Here is a 15723-nt window from a genome sequence, read left to right as displayed (position 1 = left end):
GGTTTGGTAACACCACTACCAAGTTCTGTCACTTTACTATTTAGATGGAGGATTTTTTTGTCCGATAAACCTTGCCTTATACTTAGGTCAAATAAAGGAACTGTTGTGCACATTTTTGGATCTTTCTTTTCTCTCAGAGTCTTATTTAAACTATTGTTTCTCCCTCTCTCCCTTTGCTAAAGATTTATTTATTTCTATCTGAAAGATCTTCAGAGAGAAGCAAAGATAGAGAAACGGGGATTCTGATCCACTGGTTGACTCCCTACATGGTCACCATGGTCAGAGTTGAGCTGACTGGAAGACAGGAGCCAGACCTTCTTCTACATCTCCTAGGTGGGTGCAGGGTCTGCTGCTTCCCAAGGCAATCAACAGAGAGTTAGATTGGAAGTGTAGCAACTGGGATACGAACAGGCACCTAATGGGGCAACTAGTGCTACAGGCGGATAATTAGGCTACAAATCCACTACATTGACCCCCAAGAAACAACACTTTAGGGGCCAACACAGTGGCATATCAGCCTAATCCTCTGATTGCTTCTGGCTGCTGGTTTCCAATTGGCTCAGCTCTGGGGAGTCAACTAGTGGATAGAATTTGTCTTTCTCTGCCTCTCTTTCTTCTTCTGTATAAATATTTCAAATAAAAATAGATATTTCTAAAAGTACTGCTTCTTAATATGAGTGCCTAGGACAATTTTTGTTTGCAGGTATAGATAATAATCAATTTCTCAACTTTCAATAAGCCATTTTTGTCTGAAGTATTTCAAACAAAGAGTTTTTCTGAACAGCATGAAATTATTGGGAAGCTGAAATTAGATGGGCATATTCTTTAGGCTTATTTTTCATTTAATCTAGGTGGAAAAGCGGGGGGTTGAGTAGAAGGAAATCTCCAAGGTTTTTCCATTCTGAACTCCATTAAGAACTTTCAACCATTCTCCACTATTTTAAGAGTCAGCATTTTCTTTTCTGATGTCTTTCAAAATCCCATAAAAATAGGAATGAAGACATTATAAAGATACCTATCAAAACACAATCATAATAGCAGAAGGTATAACAAGTGAAAGACTATGAAAAATTCTATGAAAATAGAAATTAATGAGGGCACCAAACACTAAGAAGATATCAAGTGCCAACAAGGGATGAAAATAATGTGAATTTTATTTCATTCACACAGAGTTAGACAACTAAGGGACACCAGTCACAGTAGGAGGTTGGAAAAGACTAACTGCAAAATGTCTTTGTTTTCCTTAAAGTTTATATACTGAACCAAATTATTTGAAATCACCACCAAAAATGTCAGCAGCCAGGGCTGTATTTCTTCAGTAGACTACTGGTAGGAATCTGTTGCAAAAACTATATGGGCTCATGATGAGAAATTGCAATAAATTATCAACTATCGGTTTAGGATGAAGGAAAGATCACCAGATATTTACAGAAAGCCTTAGTTCTATTAAAAGAGTCCCATTCAAATAAATAAAAAGAGAAGAAGTAAAGAGAAAATTCAGAAAACAGAGGAAAATGTTTCAAAAATTAGTATCCTAAGATCAACAAGAAAATACAGTGCGTTTATCAAGAAAGAATTCGGTGCTTCTTAAAAATGAGAATACAAAGAAAATAAAGAATATAATCGATGATATTAATAAAAACAACCCAGAAAGACAAGTGAAGAACATTCTTAGAAATACAGGAACATGCACAAATCTTAAAAACCTTCAAAAACACTAGAAAATTACAATATCTATATAAGGTCCAATAACTATAAATTACAGAAAAATGGAAAACATAATCATGTGATTGAAGACATCCAGGAAACAAGATTTATTAAACTGAAAGATATAAATTTCCCACTTCAAACGATTTCTCAAGAGCTCAACATTTCCAGTGAAGGGTAAAAAGCCCTAAGGTTAATCATTTAGGAATTTGGGTAATTGTAGAAAAAAGATTTCCCAATATTTCCAAGATCAAGATTATGAACTCACAGTGACATTGTATTTCACAACAGCAATCCTGGAAGAAAGGAATAGAGAAGTATGCAAAATATTGAATGAAAAGAACTAGCAAACTATCAATCAAGTGAGAAGTAGAAAAAGAATTTTCAAAACGTCAATCTCAAAAGGGGAATGAGGGGCAAATTCCCATTGCCATGTATGACTTCTCTGGAATAAAGAATGTGCGTCAGCAATTAATTGTTCCTTATCTACAAATCTACTGTTTGATGATTCTCATGACACATAACAAGTGGCTCTTAGTACTTTTCCTTCACCATGACAGTAATGTCAGGTTTCTAAATAAGAGTCTGCAAGGACCCTACCATGTCTGGCACAGGTTGTGGGATGTTAGATGTATGTGTAGGGTCTGTAGTCTGGGTACGAGGACATTCCTTGGAGCCTACCCCCAGCACAGGTTCAGAACCTGGCCAGCCTTATGATATCGTTTTCATAGTCACGTCAACAAGAAAACCCAAATCCCACAAGGTCTTCCTGTCATAGAGGCCATCTGCCAGTGAAAGTGCCCCAACATGCTCGATGATCTAATGCCAGGGTCCTTCTTTGAGAATACTGATAAGTGCCCTTCAGTCTCTTGTGCTTCCCTGGCATCAATGCAACTGGCCTTGGGGATCCTCTCCCCAACCTCCCTATAGTAAATGCTTGTCACTTGCAGAATGGCTCCACACTGGTTACAGTCTGACTGAATCTGTGAACTGCTCTGCTGTTTCTGGGCCAACCACATCTGCTCAGAGTCTAAGCTCTTCAAGATTTTCTCTTACTTGCACATTCTCCATTACTCATCAGGCTCTGTAGAGACTTTTCTTACATGAGTCTCTTACATAGTCTTCCTTGACCATTATCAATCTCTAGAAAATTCTTCTCCTATTTACTCACTGGACAGTTTCTAATTCTTGATTGGCACAGTCTACATTGGTGCTTTCATTAAGACAAAACATTAAACTAATAAGGAGAAATAAATAGCATCCAGAAAATAATGGATCGAATTCAGATCAAAAGTCAGGAGATTCTGAATGATGAGGAAACTCCTAGAACTTAGATGGGCCTTTGATGCACACACAAATAGCCCACACAGCAGCATGGCGATATTTTAAGGAAGTACTTCCTCCAAAAAATAGAAAATCACGACTCTGGGGTTTCTTTAAGTGCCTGACCTTGGAGAAAACAGAATTCTATTCATATATTTGGGATGAAATATGTGAGAGCAAATAGAATACTTAGAGAAAAAAAATTCTTATTAACACTATACTCAGCCATGAATAATCCTTGCACAGTAATAATACAGAATAAAAATATTCATATAGGTTACAGTGCAGTGTGTATACATATGTGTATATAGATGTGAGAATGCAGAGCATTCATTTTACTTATTAAAAAGTCAACAAATTGGTTATATTTAAAGTGAGTAAAAGAAGAAATGGAAACATATATATCTATGTATATACATTTCATATATATTCCATATACATGCTTAGAAAAGAAAATACCAGGAGAACAGCTACTAACTTAGCTTCTGGAAAACAAGATCTAGGGTACCATCTTGAGTCAAAATACTAATTTTTTGTTGTAGGTTTTATAGTATGTACTTTACAGATACTAGTTGAATATACATTTTATTTGCACACACACATAATATAATAAGTAAAGGTCTGTAAGGTGTTATAGCCATCAACCTTCTGAGACAAAGAAACATGATTGAGATTCACTTTATACGAGGACAGTGGATCACAGCATTTCTGTAAATCTCCACTGAACTTTCAACTACTTTCTTTCATATTTTTCCAAAAGCTGAAACTGACTTTGTACTTACTTAATATGTAAGATTTACCTTGAAATTATATCATTGTTCCCTATCAAACATTGACATACTCCTGAATTTGCTACTTGCAAAGGAGAAACAAAATGATACATATCACTTGGTGCCCTTCCAAGGCTCCTGTCCCTGCGTACTTGCTGCTCCAATGCTAATTTGTAAGTCAAGCAGTTTAGGTGTGTGCCAGTGTGAACTCTCAGTCTTATCAAACTCACAGCACAGAGAGAACTTGTAATGGACTATCTCACCACAGAAACAACAGATACCACAGGATCGTGCTTCAAAAACGTCCTGGCTTGACAATATATCTTTTTAAAGCAGACTGGTTGAGTTAAATATCAAAACTGTCTTTCATCAAGTCTTGATTTGCCCTACTATTAACCTTCAACCAACAATATCTCTGGAATGTATTTCATTTGAGGGTATGAAAATAATACCTTGTATTACTAACAAAGATATCTTAAAAACTTCATTGAGTGTCCACATAATAATTTGGCATATACATTACCCTTTAGAAATTGGAACCCTGCTGTATCTATTTGAATTGCTAATGAGAAAAAGAGACGTGCAGGGAAAAATTCCTAAATAATAAGATGTTCTAAAACATAGGCCTTCATTTTCTTATTGTGAAATGTTGACATTAATTATGCAAGTCTCTCTCTAGCTGCACTTTAAAGCTGGATCGTCTTTGTCCCTTTAGTAGCAGGGTGAATGGAAGAAAACCTCCTCAACACCTGGTTCATACCTAGCAGTCTTCACAAAAACTTTCTCCATTTCTTTCCTTGATTTGTTTCTACCAAGTTCTTACTAACAAAAATTTTAATCTAAAAGAGAGAAAATAGTGTATTGACTAGAAATGAGTTATGACACACAGCCTTGTAATAAGTTACATGCTAAAATCACTGAAGAAATGTATTATACGCCATCTTCACCCATTCGAGAAAATGGTGCACCTTTATTTTTTATTTTTTATTTTTAATGATGCACTTGCTTAGACTTGGGTATTTCACCTGTAATTTACTTCAGAAACAGTGGAAAGATTTTATGCCTCATCAGGAAACTCCTTACAGATTTAAGTTAGAAAACTGCCACCAGAATTATATTTAAGCTGTTTTGAAATATTTCAATTGCATGTGCAAATAGGAATATTCCCTAACACTTATACTTGTTCATGAAGTACAAAGTATAGAATTACTGAAATCACAATTATGTGACTAAAAAGAAATGCAGCCAGAATAAGAAAATATAGCCAGATTGAGAAGAAATCCATAATATCATGTTGGAAAAAATCAGAATATAAAACATATACATGCATACACAAAATGATGATACAATGATAGCAAAAATAAAAGATACAAAAGTGAATTGAGCGACAAACTTACATTTCATTACATAAAGTTAGAGATTTTTAGTAAAATGTCCCCAAATCAAGCACAGTAGTACAGCATGTGAGTCACTTAGCACCAGCAAAGAAACTTCGAGGCTAACTTTGATATTGGTGGAGACTTTTAAAGAGCCTTTAACGCATGGATTATAGCAATTAATTCTTCTAATCACCCATCTGATCTTTTCTATTTCATCCTTATGAAACATTCATTCTTGTTATCAATTTAATCCCCCGTTGACACCAAACAGAACTGGGGTGAAGAGAATGTCACATTAACTGCATTTACAAACCCTACAACCCACAGATAGCATGGGAGTATCACATGGCCAATACTTCTTAAAATCCCATTAAGAGCAGCATAAACATATTGCACACCATCTTTTCAAAGTATTCACTGAGAAACTAACGCTCAGTCAATGGGTATCCCAGGAGCTGCAAAGCACATGATAGCTTACAAGTAAAAGACTGTCACAGTCTTATTAGGAATGCAAAAGTACAAAGCCAAACTTGAGAATGATTATGTATTAGCCGTTGCATATTAATATAAGCTATAGTTTTTTTCCTCTATTAAAATCAACAATCATTAAAAACTAGAGAGAATATTGTACTTGGAAGCAATGCTCCACAAAAAAAAAAAAAAAAGGATTTCAGTACCTTTGTAGAGATACAAAAATTATAAGTAATATAGTTGAAATCAAGTGAGTCTTTAGGTTTTAATTATAAGTCATAAACAAAGAAATACAAAGCAACTGGTTCCCTTGGCTACTTTCTTACCAGGAAACAAATGAAAAGGGGTAATTTATTTCTGACCATAAATCCCCAAAGCTTCATTTTCATTTTCCCCAAGTTAACTTTCCCACATAGCTAAGCTACATTTTCAGCTGTTATTAGCTGCTGGGCCAGTATCAGCTGACGAGCATCCGTCAGACTCATCGGTGCGATGAGCTCAGGGACTCCCCAGAACTCCATGTATGCAGACTTGTGCTTACAATTTCTAATTATTTTCTAACAGATAATGGAAAATTTAAGTTCAGGGAGGTTAAATTAAACTTGTAAGTGGATCAAAATCCCCAAATAAAATTAAAGTGGCAAGGATCATTGAAAGAAAAAAAAAAACAACAATAACAGCTCAGCCTTTCAGTTGTAAGATAAAGGACCCTCACTGATTGCTTGTTATTTTGTGTCAAATAGGTCTCATAATTTCACTCCCTCAGAGCAGCTCTTTCTTTTCTAATCACGCTGTGTCAACCCATACACAACCCGCGAGTGAAAGACATCAGAAAGAAGGATTTTTAGCAACTCCAGTAGCATTTAAGAATCGGTAAAAGAACAGTGTAAAGACTATTTAGAGAGAAGGAGAGAGAAAAAAGAAAGATCTTCCATCTTCACTCCCACAGTGCGCTGGCTGGCGCCAAAGCCAAGCTACTAATTCAGTCAGGTCTCACATCATTGGAAGGAATCCAATTACTTGAATCATTATTAATGCTGTAGGTGGGACCAAGAGAGGGATATCAAATGCAGGCACTGAATATGGAATACTGATATCTTAACTCAGTGTCTGGACCATTAGGTCAAGCATTCCACCCCATCCCCCAAAAAATACCCTGATACCTATTCCTTCTTAGGAGGAAAGAGGTAAAAGTTATTTCTGTTGTATTATCTAGTACAACTTATTATTTTGAAAAGCTCAAAATCATTTAGATTCTGTGGTAAATCATGAGAAGTGGCAATGATGACGTTAAAACATGCATGCATTGGAAATGTTTTTGCTATAAATTCAGAGGATTTATCATTTTTTTCTCCAATAAAATCATATATAGCCTGAGCTCCTAATCTACGAGTGAGTGAGTTCCAAGTCATAGGGAGCAAAAATAAACAAGAAGAAAATGACAAGACTGTCAACAGAGCATTGAAGGACGAGAAAATTTTTTGAATAAAGTTTGGCGTCCATCAGTACACCAGGCATCTCAAGAACTCCGAACTAAAGCTGCAACGGAACTGTCACATGCTCTGCGAGGTGTGCCAGCTATCTCATGTAGGCAATATCATCTTAGAGAAGCCAGCAAAGCTTTCAGTTCAAATTCAGGCTCTGTCCACCTGTATGGGCTTTGTACTGAGAAAAATGATGTCAAGTTTGGGTAAGCTCACAGTGTTCCAAGAACAGGCAAATGAAAAACCATTTGCAGCCATTACTGCAACATCAAACACATCTTTTTCTCATCTTATAATTTTTAATTTTGATCATAATTTCACAGAATTGATCCTAGAATATGTTTTTAAAAATATTTATGCTAGCAATATTTGACTCATGGTGAAACATGATCATATCAAAGTGTGGTGTTTCAAGTTTTGCTCAACCCTCTGGTGCAGCCATCCTGCTGATAAACAGCCTGGGACTCAGCAGGTGATAGCTCACGTACTTGAGTCGCTGTTACCCACATGGCAAACCCACATTCAGGTCCTGGATCCTAGCTTAAACTCAGCCCAGCACTGGTTGTTGCAGGCATGTGGTGGCTGAACCAGCACAAGGGGAACAACTCTGCTTCTAGGTCCCTTCAGCTTTCTTTCCCTGTCTCTCACTGCCTGTCAAATGCAGTAGTTGTTTTAAAAGGACATGCCAGAGTTAATAGTCAAGAAAAACCCACTACATCAATCCCTTTCATTCTGGTTCTGGTATGTTATTGAGACAAACTTTTTGTCCCAAATCATTTTTTTTTTTTTACATTTTCATTTTGTATGGGGGAAAGGATATTAAGGCACACAAAACCATTCTCAAATTCATTCTTGTTTGCATAGCATCTTAATTAAATCTTTATGTGAACCACTCCATGTGCAATCCAGGATTACAGAATCCTGTTGCTGAATGTGAAATTTACTGCTAAGCATAATGATCTGTAGCAACCTGGGGGTGATCTGTAACCATTTACATAGTTAGTCACCCACTAACTGTGACCATTATTTGAGGGTTATGAGGGTTTTATAAAGTGTTCTGATAAATTTTCTCTTCAAAATTTCTTCTGGTGCAACTGTAGAAAAAACAGCCCTTCTGGTCAATGTGACAGTTGATTTAAAAACAGTAGACACGGATCTCTGACTGATACAACACGGGTATGCAAAGGAGTAAAGCCTATCTTTTGTACATTATTTTGAGAAAAGTATTGTAACAAAAAGTTGAGAAAATTTTTGTGAAGCACTTATGAAATTTTCTCATGAAACAAATCGTACGATCAGTCAATAGAGGATTATTCAGCAGTAAGATCACTTGCATACAGAGCGACATTAGGAATTATAAAGATTAGGTTTACCAGTTGTTTATTCCACAGGCAAGTGATATATTCACCACACCAGGTGCATACATTGTGTGTATGTGCAACCCATGACAAATATCACAGCCTGAAAATCATTCACCTGTTGAACCACATCGCTGCTGTAAGACCAGTTTTCAGTCAGCCACACCTTATAAGTTTGAATGATATACACTATAAATCAGGAATATATAAAGGTGATATGTCACTCCAATAGAAACAATATTTTGTATCCTTTAATTTATAGACATATTAACAATAAAACCATTTATATAAAATATTATACATCTGAAATTGCTGATTTTGTAAAAAACCCATTTTCAGGTTTTTGCAGGCCTTTTATGCAAAAGCTTTGTAAGTCATCAGATTTGCAAAGTATTTTTTATTTTGAGTCAGAAAGTGCACATTATTAATCTAACATGCCCCATGTAGCTTGGAAACACACCCTCCAACCAAAGATGGAGTTGACCAAACTGTTTAGTACAGAGGACTGGGGGCCAACCCTCTTTAGGAAATCTAAACCTTCCATTGACTACAATTTCTATCCAGCAAGTTTTAATATTGGTGCAAAAGACTATATGCTCCTGAGGAATATCCTTTCATTCACACAAATTTTAAAAATGCCATGGGAAAACAGAAGCAGTCAGGATTTATTAAATTATGATTGATGTTTTCAGATAGAAATCTGCTTTGGGATTTGGGAAACCTCTTTGAGGACCTCAAAAGAGAAATTAAACTTATTAAAGAATGCAAAAATTTCTAGTACGTTGTCTAGTTTTAAGCACTAGAAAACCCACTAAATACTTATATAAACATTAAATTTTAGAATAGCTGCTACATTATTACTTTTAATGACCAACTCTTTTTCAAGAGATGTTATAAAAAGTGCTTTCCCCCTATTTTTATAGGGAATCCTACCATGACATCTTTACTCTCATTGGAATAGAAATAAAGAGGCAGAAGAAAAGGAAAAGTCCTCTAATAACAGATTTTGGGTTGTGAAGCAAACATTACCCAAAATTACTACAGAGGGGAGGAAGAGAAGGAAAAAGAAAGAAAGGAAGGAAGGAAGAAAGGAAGGAAGGAAGACATTGCGGTACAATAGATTGCATTGGATGTCTTGGATGTCCACAACCCGTATCAGAGTGCCAAGTCCGAGTCACAGCAATGCCATTCCTGATCCAGCTTTTTGCTAATGCGTCGTGGGAGAGCTCACACTCCTACTACCCACGTGGGAAAGCTGGATGGAGTTCCTGGCTCCTGGTTTTCGTCTTGCATAGACTGTTGTGGGCACCTGAAGAGTGAATCAGCAGGTAGCTGTGCTCTCTCTCTCTCTCTCTCTTGCTCTTAATCTCTTTTTGCCTCTAAATCTCTTAAGCTCTATACAGAGAGGAGAGACAGAGAGGAAGATCTTCCGCCCGATGATTCACTCCCCAAGTGAGCCCAATGGCCGATGCCATATCCGAAGCCAGGACCACAAACCTCGACTGCTTTTTTAGAAAAATGCAAAACCTTTAAATACCTATTTTTAAAAAATAAAAAAATAATTTCAAAAATCCTACAAAAAATTCTACACTAAATCAAGAGGGTGGGAAATTAATCCTACTACCACCCTCATATCTTTAATGGACTCTTCCATTGGCAAGCATTCAAAAGCTTACATGCATTGCATTCTTGTAGTGCAAAAGAGACAGGTTACTGACCAATCCCCTGAAAAAGAATTTCAGATATAGTGAGCACTTCTTACAGTCAAAAGGGATTGTTGAATGCTTTTTTGTCAGGGATATGTCTTGTGCTCCAGATTCACAACAGTAGTTAGAATATGCAGAAATAAGTCAGTGAAGAGCAATACAAACAACAAGGAATATAATCCAGGTACAATGTGCCACATTGCGAAAAGACAACTGAGTAGGAGAATATTTCAGAGATAAATTAGGTTGGAAGAAAGGGTTTCAAATAAGAATAATGAAAGTGTTTAAATTTTCAGAAAAAAAAAAAGCCCATCGCTAACTATGTGATTTGAGTGTGCTTTCCTTTCCAAGTGCAGTGCTGGAATCCACCAATGCTTCCCGCCACAAAGGATCTCCTAGTCTAGTGGAGAAGGGATCCTACCAGAAAGCAAAAAATAAATGCATAATACCTTAGTCTGGTAACTGCTGCAAAGGAGAATCCCCAAGTGCTGCTTCTAGGTCATAATTTAGATTAAAGAGTAGTGAAAAGGATCTTTGTGAAAGTACATTTAAGAAACAAGAGTGATTAGGTTTTGATTAGAAACAATTGGAGAGTGAACACTCAGGCAAAAGGCACTGACTTGTCTAGCTTATGAAAGGGAAAAGAAACATCAGTGAGAATGTAACCAGAACCTCTGTGAACTTAAAACTTGGTATTTACTTTAATGAGGATACTACAAGATTTTACACACATGGATGATGTAAATGCATCAAGAAATAAGGAAATGATGAGCAAGGCATTAAGAAATAGGGGAAAAAATTGGAAAGTGGCATCATAATTTGAGTCAATAACAAGGTTTAAGACAGTGGCAACAAAACATAAGTAGAAGAGGGCATGCTCCAATTATAATTTTGTCATGATATCACATAGGAATATAAACAAATATATTATTTTAGTCTACAACTGGCAATAAGCAATTTCAATGTTTCTATGATTATTACTGTCTACATGATTTTGAGAAGCAGAAAAAATGAAGTTTTTGTAAGAATGTGATGATAAGGGCTAATTATAAATCTACATTACCTACAAGGGGGCATGACATGGGTAACAGCGAAGATATAATATGAGACACAAAAGATTCAATACAAAGAAACTGGAGGGACATGAAAATATGGCTGGAGAAAAGGTGTCTTCCGACGTGGTGTTTGCACTCATCAGCAAGTTCTGTCTAACTCACAACTACGAACAAGGGCCGGTGGGTGAACTATAGCAGAAATGATTTATTTTATTCACTGGGGAATTGTGCTTGTCCTTGCTATTCTTTCATTGTTCGAGCTTTGAAAGACTCTAAATTCTATATCTTTTATACTCTTTTATTACAAACAAAATAACTTTCCTTAATTATTTTAGCTGCAATTTTTCTTAAGGAAAGGAAGGTTAACTGACTTTTCAAGATCACGTAAGCAGTTAGCATCCTGTGACATTTAAGTAACAGACCCTATGTAAAGAAGTTATGGAAAATTTTATTCCTAAAACAGATGAAGTATATTCACAAATACAAATGAATAACACCTACAAGACCAAAAGATATAATTAGGCTAAATGGTATGTGTATTAAAAATCAACTATCGAATGTGAAAAAGCATGTAGCTAGGAGTTACTTTTAGCTTTATGAAGCCATACATGTGAAATTTTACTAGATGCAAATATTACAGAACAACATGCAACTCTTCTATTATTTGAGAGATATCAAATCATGATATGGCATCGATTAAAAATTGAAAACTCCTATGAGATGTCGGACACCGAATATCATAGAAGCAACACAGAAAAAATATAAACACAACTATGATTTCAGAAAATAGAATAATCTCAATTATATAAGAGAAATAAAATTTCTTTTAAAATAGGAAGATGGAAATGAGTTGGCTTTCTTTTGAAAAAATATTGCCATTTACATACAGAAGGTCACGTGTCTTACAGCACTTCCTTGCAGCAATTTACTGTAAGTCATGTGAGAACTTGATGTGGGAGAGCTGAGGCCAAGAAGACCCACGTAAACACTCACGCAGTATCCTCCATCAATCATAGGAATTTAGGATAATTACAGGATGTCTTTTATCCTTGGCCTTTTTTTTCCCCTTTCTTTTTGAAAAACAAACAATTTAGGCAAAACATTTAAAAGCAACATCAGCTCTTATTAGGCTTGCCAGGAAAAAGAGTTGTGGGGAGATGGAAGAAACCTGTCTGATTTCAGCAATCCAGAGTTTGTGATTCTAGAAACTTGCTCAATCACATCTTAAGTATATACTTGTACTATTGGGTGGCTTTAAAATACAAACAACTGTTTCCCAGTGTCCTCCACTTACATAAAGCCAGTGTTTCCCTCAGCGAACTGGTTTCATTTAAACTAAAGACTAGCAATGTGTATAAATCCAAGCATTCTTTTTGTGAAGGTGGACTTTTCAAGTTGCTGTCTTGATGTTAGTCAATGTGAAGTAGTTTTATGGGAATGAAGGCATGTACCAGCCATTCACCGCCAGTATGTTATTACCGCCATTATGAATCCATTAGACCCATGCAGGTGAGCAAGGAACAGCCCTGTGACCAAATTCTCCTCTTGCTTTTAGTGCAACATTTAATAGAATAAAAATTGTCCCTTCTTTTTCCCTACAGTAAAAACTCTTTTCTGTTCTGCCTTTATGTATCAACAGATGGTTTGGATATGGTGATGAATTTTGCATATTAAGTTGCTGCATCATTGTCATTCATTCTATGATCCAGCTGTCTGGCCAACACAAGGGCAGTGGTTATTGAATCTGAAATATTCTATTCTAAGAACAAAATAAGGTGATAGGTAAAGGAGTCTGATGCTTGATAAGACTATGCAGTTTCCATTGTTTTGTGAAGGTTTACTTTCTTTCTATAAAATGAGAGGCAGTACATACAAATATGTATATAAAAATTTTTATACATCTAAAATAAACCACCTCCCCTTAAATTCGTGCTTCATGATTGGTTTCGCCTTCTTGAGAAGGCAATTTCAGATTTATATCAAAGCATTACTGTTAGTGTAGCAACTCCAGGCTTTTTGTAATTTAATTGAATCATTAGGTGTACATTATCAATATTATTGTATACAAAAACATGTTATGATCTGCTATTTTATTCAAATACTTAGAATGATGTAGACACATAACAGATGAGTGAAGACTGTAGATATAAATTGCAGGCATATGTTTGCAGTAAAATAACTCCAGCTTACTTAAAATACTCAATTCATCATTGAGTACTAACTCAGCTGTTTTAATAACGGTGATGATTGTTTTATAAGGTTCTGAAAGAAGTCACTGAAATAGGAGGAAGTCTTTTTTCCCTGCCAGTTACTGAAGCTGCTGAAACTGCAGATAGCAGGAAACCAGTCTATAATTTCCTAGCAACTTTTCACAAACAGGAAAGATATAGTCATAATATTACTTAAAAAATTTTTTTTTGGTATTTAAAAGAATAAACTTTTGGAATCTCTTGTTTACGAAGTCCATCAACATACAGGAAAAGGACTCGGTTCTTGGCTCAATCAGAGCCTCATCTCAAATTCAGCAGAAACCTAAGACTTAAAGCTGCCATTATCAAACCTGTTTCCATGGGAATAGAGTTCAGACCAAGGGGGGGAAAAAGAATGGGGTTAGGAGCTTTCAAATAATCATTCAAAATCATGATGAGGTTTTTAGAGTTTCTTTTTTAGGTGATTATTTCATAGCCTCTTAACCCCCTTTTGCCATTCTGTTTCCATGGAAATGTGATAAAAACGACTGCGCAAGCCTCCGGCAGATTATTAAAATTCTTGTGAATTTCAGCTGTGGTTCTAGCCTCGGCCATGCAAGCTCTTTTCTTCCTGACTTTTGTATATTAATCTACATTGTTTCTATGTAACATTAAGTTCCTGTTATAATTGCTACCCCCTGTAAACATACCTTAACAAATTTGTAGCTATGAGTAAGATCAAACTGAGTAGTTGGAAAAACAATGGGAAAGGCCTCAGTTCCAGATTTTAACAGACAAGCTAGGACATGCATCTGTAAAGAATGTCAGAATCCTTCAAAAAGGTGCAGAGGGAAACCTAACTTCATCACTGGACTCAGTGTTCCTCAGGCACTGGTAGGATGCAGAAGCAACAAGTAGCGTTTAAAATAACACTAACAAAGCACAGCACCAGGTGATGGGAGACTGCTTCAGACTAGCTGACAATCAGCCATACTCTACGATAACATAAATATGTAATAGCTAAAGCAGCTTCTTACAAGGTTGTTAATATTATACCCAAGCACATCATTCAAAGTCATGGACTGAACTATAAAATGTATTAAAAACCTACAAGAGAAATTGAATAAAAATATATCACAATCTATGTTTTAAAAGTGAAAATCAAAGTATTTATGCTTGCATCATCTTTCATGGAATGGTCATCTGAAAATCAAAATTACGATTAGTGAAGAAATTAATACCCTTTTTGGTACCGAGAAGGCACTCTGATGGAACTCCTGGTAAGACACCTTGTGTTGAGTGTGAGAAAAAAGATGTTACATATATAGTTTCATTCCATTCAACTCTTTGAAATTTGTTGAAGAGCTCAATCTACAATTTTTTTGCTAAGGAAACACAAAAGTTTTGATTGAGCTTATAGAGTGATTTTATTCTTTAGAATGCCCTTTTTATTCTATAGCTATAGCTTTAACCTATGTAGTCATGTCTTCTGAATTTGAATGAAAGAACTAAACTTCACGAGGCAGATTCAATCTGGCTCAGACTGGTTCTTGAGTTAAATTTAATAGATTAACTTACTATAGTAGCCAATGCTGATTGGTTTCAACTAAATAGATCATTATGACATGCAGCAGTCCAAATAATTTCTCGAGTTATCATCACTATTTCCAAAATGCAATTTCACAGAGCAGTTAAATACACGGTATTTGAAAGCCTGGACTGGTCTTCAGACTAAATGTAGTCTCCAGCTTGTCTGCATAAATAAAGTTTTACTGGAACAAAGTCATACCAGTTCATATTTTCTTTCTTTTAACTACAAATAATAGCTGCTTTCCTAATTAAAAAAAAATTTGATACAATGTCAAACACAATACTCTTATTCTGTTAGCATTAAATGAGTAACTATTTGTGAATTATTTATAATGGTGCTTTGCACTTGCCAAACACTTTATTATTTAACATTCCTTTAAAATATTCATCATAGTATTAAGTGTTTATTTAATTTAATAAGTTTAATATTAATATGTTTTAATAAGTGTAATACTACTATAATTCAATAAATATTATAGTTAGTATATCATTAATATATCACTCACTGTGTCATATATTTAATGTAATATTATGTTATAAAATATATATTAAGTATAACATTTAATATTATTAAAACTTAAAGTGCTAAGTATAATTATAAACAATAATAATAACTATTACCATTATTTTACCTACAACAATAAGCGTTATCTGAATATGAGTGATTTTCATTGCCACCACAGCACCACAC

The 15723-nt window shown here is 35.3% G+C and overlaps 1 protein-coding gene across 4 annotated transcripts in view; it reads right to left on the bottom strand.

Annotated features, from left to right (window-relative positions):
• LOC121168093 (receptor tyrosine-protein kinase erbB-4) overlaps positions 1 to 15723 on the bottom strand; it is a 984643-nt gene that overhangs the window by 185028 nt on the left and 783892 nt on the right. The window lies entirely within an intron of this gene.

Source organism: Ochotona curzoniae, unplaced genomic scaffold (genome assembly GCF_017591425.1).
Source record: "Ochotona curzoniae isolate NIBS_2020 unplaced genomic scaffold, NIBS_Ocur_1.0 patch56, whole genome shotgun sequence".
In the NCBI taxonomy this organism is placed as follows: Eukaryota; Metazoa; Chordata; class Mammalia; order Lagomorpha; family Ochotonidae; genus Ochotona; species Ochotona curzoniae.
The sequence above is the reverse complement of the archived record's forward strand: the minus strand, read 5'-3'. Positions and strand labels throughout refer to the sequence as shown.